General features: G+C 41.5%; 1 protein-coding gene across 1 annotated transcript in view; it reads right to left on the bottom strand.

Annotated features, from left to right (window-relative positions):
- LOC118329499 (inositol polyphosphate-5-phosphatase A) overlaps positions 1-6,758 on the bottom strand; it is a gene marked incomplete in the record, with an annotated part of 110,765 nt that overhangs the window by 82,453 nt on the left and 21,554 nt on the right.

Here is a 6,758-nt window from a genome sequence, read left to right as displayed (position 1 = left end):
TACACAAGACAAAGTGCCTTACTAATGTAGGCAGAGGGCACTTAGTGAGCTTGTTCCACAAGCATAACATCGGCCCCTCTTCATCTACCATCAGGGATGTGCCTGCAGCACAGTATGTATGTACAGCAGGGTGTGACAGATGCTCACACGTCACCACTTGTGCTGACACATCACTCACTATACCAATAACAACTCCACTGCTGCAGGAATATGTCAGGAATGCTTATTAGAGTGTGGGCAACACTCCAGGAAACACAGGCTGTTACAGAAAAATGACGTGTTGGTGAAATTCATATAAACTTGCCTGTTGATGTAATGAGCACAAATTGGCGGTTACACACTAGGGTGAAAGTGGTAAGGCTCACTTCCTGAAAGCTCTCCCATTCAGAGTCACATGACCTCATGTTGCTTTCCTCTAACATTCCCTCTTACACACAGCGAGGTGTTTGTGAGCACCCTGTCAGAGGTGCTCAGAGTGGCTGACCTCTAATGGAGAATCAATACCACAGAATGATTTAGAGCACTCACAAGCACTCACAGGGTCGAGCCTACGGATGGCAGGCAGAGGACATACATCAATGTCCCCGGGTATTGTGGGGGGGGGCAAATGGTCCCTGGACCTGGACGGAGTCCTTGCTACTTCCGCAGCAGCCCACCTCGGCGTTACATTATGCTCACTACAGGCCCAATCAAATAAAAGTAATGTGTGGCAATAACACTATGGATTTTCCATCAACCTATGGCTTGTCACTTAGCCCGATGACCCAAGAGCGGGGACCTACAGCAGCTCAAACTTGGAAAGATTAGTGGACCTATCAAAAGGTCACACTCTCAAGGAGCTTGCAACTAATGTCAGACTCCAATGTGACGCGCGTGTGTGTGCGCACACACACATGCTCGTGCTTGTGTTAATCGACTGCATTCTATTTATCTTTCCAGGCCGTAAATTCAGGTCTACGCTGGCAAACAGACAGTATATGCAGGTGGTAATTACATTACCAGAATCACCAACGCTATCAGCCAAAAACCAAACAGCATCAACCAGTGACCTTACTTTACTCTGTCAAAGAGCAAACCTGTGGCCAATATCCAATTAAATGTACCACTGTTAACAAGAAAATCTGTTGACATTTGAGTTGAGGACTGACCCGAAATATTGACATGCCAAATATTGTATCTATAAAACATGATTTTATGATGGGCAACAACAGTAGTGGCCTCTCTAAACAACCCTCAGAGAGTGACAGCTGCTGTGTCAGTAGTGAGAAAAGCCTGTCTGGCCATGCCTGACATGACAAAGCGCTGCCATATGGGCCCACTTCTCAACCCCACAATGATGACAGATGCCAAAGTGTTTGATATGGAGGTGCGTCCTCAGATCTTCTCTCTCTCTCTCTCTTCTTTCTATCGTACTGTGACCTGATTCTTAACAGCATTTGAATTCTAAGGAAGTTCCCATTTGTCTCAATTACATATTAGTCAAACTGTGCATGTTAAGTATCCTGGAGGCACAGGAGGCCTGTTAGAGTATGTGAGTGTAAGTCAGTAATTCACAATCCTTTACTCAAACATCTAGAATGCTTCTGGTTGTGTGTTATTAGGATGTTCATTATGGTTTTAATTTGGATCAGAGAGAAGAATACATGACATTAAAATACACAAACTCTCATAACTTTAGAAGCTTCTGAAGAAAGTGTAAAGGTGTTCGCTGCTGAAATTGTGTAGTTGAATCATTTGAAATAACTAAACCAGTTGAATTTGTAGTTGAAGTGGCAGCCGAGTTCCAAACACTACAAGTACTCCAAAAAGAGTTGAATTAGCCCTTAAAAAAGGAAGCACTAAAAGAAGAAGTTTCAGCGAAAGCAATGAATGAAGTTGAAGTGTCAACTTGAGTGTAACCACTGAGTGAAGTGTCAGTTAAGGTGTTAAAAGGATTTAAAGTTTCAGTTTCATGGGATAGCCAGTATATCCATTACATCTATGCTCTCTAAACTCCTTTGACACAAACAATAATTTTAGCTTGCGGAACACACGAGTTGCTGGTCCACCGCTGCCTCGACCGGTTAGCTAGCTTGTGTTACTGTGTGTCTTTGGTGTATCATACAATGAAACATAAACCGATATAGGTTCATTTGGATTGGAAAGGGCTATCTGACAATATTATATATAAATACACCTAAGCTGATAGCTATTGTTTTTTTAGGCGGCTAAAATAGATTTTCTGCTGAAGAGGCGTTTTATGTTCAAAGGTAAATACGTGAGAATAGAGTTTTTTTAAATGTCAGTCAGTCAGAGTTCATTTGTCAGTTGGATGCACTACAAATGTCCCATGTGTATGTGCAAGAGTAGTAGACGTTTTAGTTGAAGAGGGTGCACTGAATGCTAATAAGCTAACGATGTTTCTAAAATGCTTCCACATCTAATATTAAAAGAACTTTCTCATTTTATAATGAATCAGCTGAGGATTTTTAGTTATCCAGACTCACTTTTGTTTAAGCTAGAGGCTGGGCTTTGGTGTGGTGCCACATCTTTTTAAAGAATCTTTAAAGCCGATAATTCATATTTATACTTCCTATTTATACAATCTGCAATCCTTATTTATATCGAAGAATATAAATTAGTGTTAGAGTTAGATTCATCTTCATAAACTGGGTCAAAAGCTTCACTGTGCATATCATCTACTAGACAGAGAGGGCCTTTGATAAGGACTAATCAGGAGAGCCTGAGTCCTATTTCATGGTTCCTATTTAGAGGTGAAAAATAATCACAGGGATCTGAGAAGTTTGTGAGCTGACGTGCAACAAAGATTCTTTGCTTAACTGCAGCGTGTTCACACCCTTCAAAAGAGAAAGACATCAAATCAGATATTTAATTGCAATTCATTTCTATGTCAGGCAGGTGGGGGGTGTTAACAGACAGTCCATGAGCCACAAATCATTTACAGATTGGCACTTTAAACATCTAATAAATCCATCTATCTGATGAACTTCAACACTGCAATTTACAGATCACAAGACTGGATGTGGGCACCTGACCTGTCACTGGCCTGTGACGATCCAGAGAAGTTTCCAATGCAAATTGGCTGTGGGATTGTTCAATTGAGTGCGGTGTAATGCAAATCACTGTTTATATACCGCAGCAGCACTGCTGGATTCCCATTTAACCCAGTCTATTGTACACATGTGGAGCAGGCAAATGACCCTACTTTGCTTACATGTAAATGACAGGGATATCCTGAGGCAGGGTGGGAGTCCTGATTCCCCGTGAATTTGATTGCTCACTCTAATGACAACTAAGAAAATGACAAGCAAAGACTTCAAAAAAAGCCTTAGTCATTGTGTGTATCGTGGCTACTACTTTTACATTGAATAAACCAAGGGTTTAAACCAATTCCTAAGAACTCGCCCTGAAGCCTGTTAAGCTGAACACAGTTCTGGTAACTTGTGTCAATTAAAACGTGTTTATGCAGTGGGAGTAACTTCAACTGTAACTAAGCCTGATGGATGTTTCGGTGCTCTTTCCTGTAATTACTACTTACTGACAACATACCAGGTAGAAACACACGATAAAAAAGCTACATGAGTAATAGCACAATCGTTGTTGTGCTTTGTTCCAACACCCTTGGCATGAATGAGTAAGCGCTAATTGCCAGATGTCAATATCTGTTTCTTACCCCTAAAACCTTAAACACAGGAGTAGATTCCTGTAAATGGTTAAGAATACATTATTGCTTGCCGAAATGCCCTACAGTTCTCTGAGAAAAGGGACCTACATTTGAGGCAGAGGAGGAGAAAGCCCGAGCTGTTGCTCTATCAAGTTTTCAGTAGTTGGTGTAAACACGTCAATGAACTATGACCAAGGTGTGTCGTAAAATTAAAGCATGTGTGTCATAAAATTAAAGCATTTTATTTCCTTGAGGAATTCCCTCAAGCTGCCTATGACCCGCTGCACCGTTCAAGTAAAGATACCACACACAGACATTCAGATACATTCAGATACACATATAAAGATATTTAGAAAGAGCACAGGTATCAACAGGCAACCGTTTCGCTGGAGTCATACCTCCATAAAAGCCAGTCAAACAGCTTTCATTGTTTATTTTCCAGGATGTTGCAGTGGAACTACAGGGATGATTCGTTTTGACGCATTAAAAAAATGACAGCTCTTTCCTCATCAAGTAAGCAACCGTTGACCGAGTGTGGAATGCATACAGCCGCCTGGAAGCAGCGATGCACGCTGCATTTTTGGGGGGCGTTACAGTGTGAATTGTGTGTGAACACCAGTTTCAAGTCTTCTTAAATGTTTCCTGGTGACAAGATGTTCCTATATGATTAAAGAGATTCAATCTCTTGGGTGTGAGCAAAGTTTTCCTGTGTGAAACAACCTTTGGATTCTAGCCAAGTCAACTCAAAGCAGAAGTTATAGTGTATTAAACATATAATGTGCTTTTCTTTTTTCACATCCCCCGAAGGTTTCCAGCGAAAAACGCATCATAGTTTGAAGAGTTCATGACCAAATAGCAGGTGATGGACCAGAAGACACAGTGAGCGCATTGTGTGTGCAGAGGGGTCACGATGAGCTAGCGCAGCATGGCTGATTGTTGTTAACTCTAGCCGTCACTGCTGGTTGTTCCCAGCCGCACCGAGTTCAGAGTCTGATGCTTCTTTCCATGACGTCAGCCGGCAGCGGCACAGAGCTGGCGTGAGGCTACAGGCCTGCCTGGTTCGCACAGGGGCACACCTCTCTCTCTCTCTCTCTCTCTCTCTCTCTCTACATGCTTTTCTTTTCCTCTTTCTCACTACACACACAGCAGACGTGATATTTTCCTCTGAAGTGTGCAACGCTGCTGCACAATGCAAACAGAATTCCTTAACAGCCATAACCAGGACATGCTTCTCCATAGGCACACACACGCCCACACACACACACACACACACACGCTCTATGCTCATGCTATCCAATCGCCTCAGTGCTAAACAAAACATACAGGCTGGAATCACCTGGCAATCCACATGTTTTGGCACGTCAGTGACAGTAATAATTAGAGAGGAGTGAAGTTAGGTTGACAGATTGCAGCCAAGCAGATGTTTGTTTATTTATAACTTTGGTGAAGAGCTGTACAGAAAATAAAATTCTTATTGCATAATGGGGCCCATTTAATATATTTATTTTTAGTTAATTCAAAAGCAACCATAAAAACTACAAAAACTGGAAATTTGGGATGACTAACCAGTTTCAAACATTAGTATCAGAGCAAATTGAGGCATACAGGTTCGAGGTTCCTGTCAGCTGTGTTACATTAAAATCTATAATAGATACCAGAAGCTACAGTATCAGAACTGTCTGTGACCCATCTTTAAACTTGGAAGAGCTAAGTTTTGCGATGTTTTATGTTGTTTTAGAATTCCTTAAACATGTCCAAAAAGCGTTTTATAAAATCATATACAATATCTGTAGTATTATGATTGTTTATAGTGAAAAGAATTTAAATTTTGACTTTAAAGTTGTCCTTAGGTAGGTATCATTTGTGGCAAAATCTAAATAGTGGATTGGGACTTCACTGTATTGTCTGATTGGGAGCAGGATCACGTAGGAAAAACATTCTTAAGGGGAGAGCAGGATTTGGTAAGTAGAAGTCATGAGGCCAGCCACAGTATGTCACTGTGACGTGACATTAAGCGGAATTAATGGAACCTATTGGTCTGGCAATTATCAGGATATTAGCTATTGGTTATTACTCCTGCATCATGTTTAATCTGTATAAAGTGTATTCAGTTTCTGAGGAAATCTAAGACTCCCACATGAGGCAATCCATTACAGACAGAGCATTCGACTGCAGATGCACTGCAGTAAAATATAGATCTCAAATGCCGTGTATCCACAGTGCTGTTCTGAGGTCTTTGGCATGTAATGTACTGTAAGTATTGTTGCAAAAATAAAGGTCCAATGTGTAACATTTAGGAGGCAGAATGGGAATAAAATATTCATAGGTATGGTTTCTTTAGTGAATAATCACCTGAAAACAGGAATTGTGTTTTCGTAACCTTAGAATGAGCTGGTTTTATCTACAGGTGCAGGCGGCCTTCTATGGAGTCCGGCATGTTGATCCACTGTGTTTCTACAGTAGCCCAGTAGGAAAAAACAGAAACTGGCTCTAGATAGTAGGGATGTGCGTGATTAGTTGACTAGTCTGTAACACGTTGCTAATCTCACTCAAACGCTGGTTAACTGCGTCTTCATGCAGCCACTCACCACTAGCTGGAGATACAGCCCCAGCAGGTGGCAACCCCTCGTCCCGGCACTAATGCAGGGACAAAGAGTCATCTTTATAGTCATAATATAACATAGTCATGATATTTTGTTACTGTGGTCTACTTTGGGATTCTACCAACTGATTTCACTCCCTCACATCTAACCTCACACAACAGATGTGTTCGAGATGGCAAAATTCAGAGAAAATGGCATTGAAAAGAAAATACCACTGGCGAGTCCACTGGTCTAAATCGATCAAAATTAGTCGCCAGGATCGCCGCTACTAGATTGTGCCGTTCCCATTCCCTCACGCACCTCACAGTGGGTGATCTGCAATCAGCGACTACACTGCTAGATGCCCGTAAATCTTACACACTGGTCCTTTAAACATCCCCATGAGAAGAGCTGTGAACAATCTAAACATCTAAATATTATCTCTTTAGGCTAGAAGTATACACTTTTACGTTTTAGCGACAGTATTTGAGTATGCGCCTGAGGCTAAACAG

Source organism: Morone saxatilis, unplaced genomic scaffold (genome assembly GCF_004916995.1).
Source record: "Morone saxatilis isolate NCDOM2014 unplaced genomic scaffold, NCSU_SB_2.0 Contig19, whole genome shotgun sequence".
NCBI classification, from domain to species: domain Eukaryota; kingdom Metazoa; phylum Chordata; class Actinopteri; family Moronidae; genus Morone; species Morone saxatilis.
The sequence above is the reverse complement of the archived record's forward strand: the minus strand, read 5'-3'. Positions and strand labels throughout refer to the sequence as shown.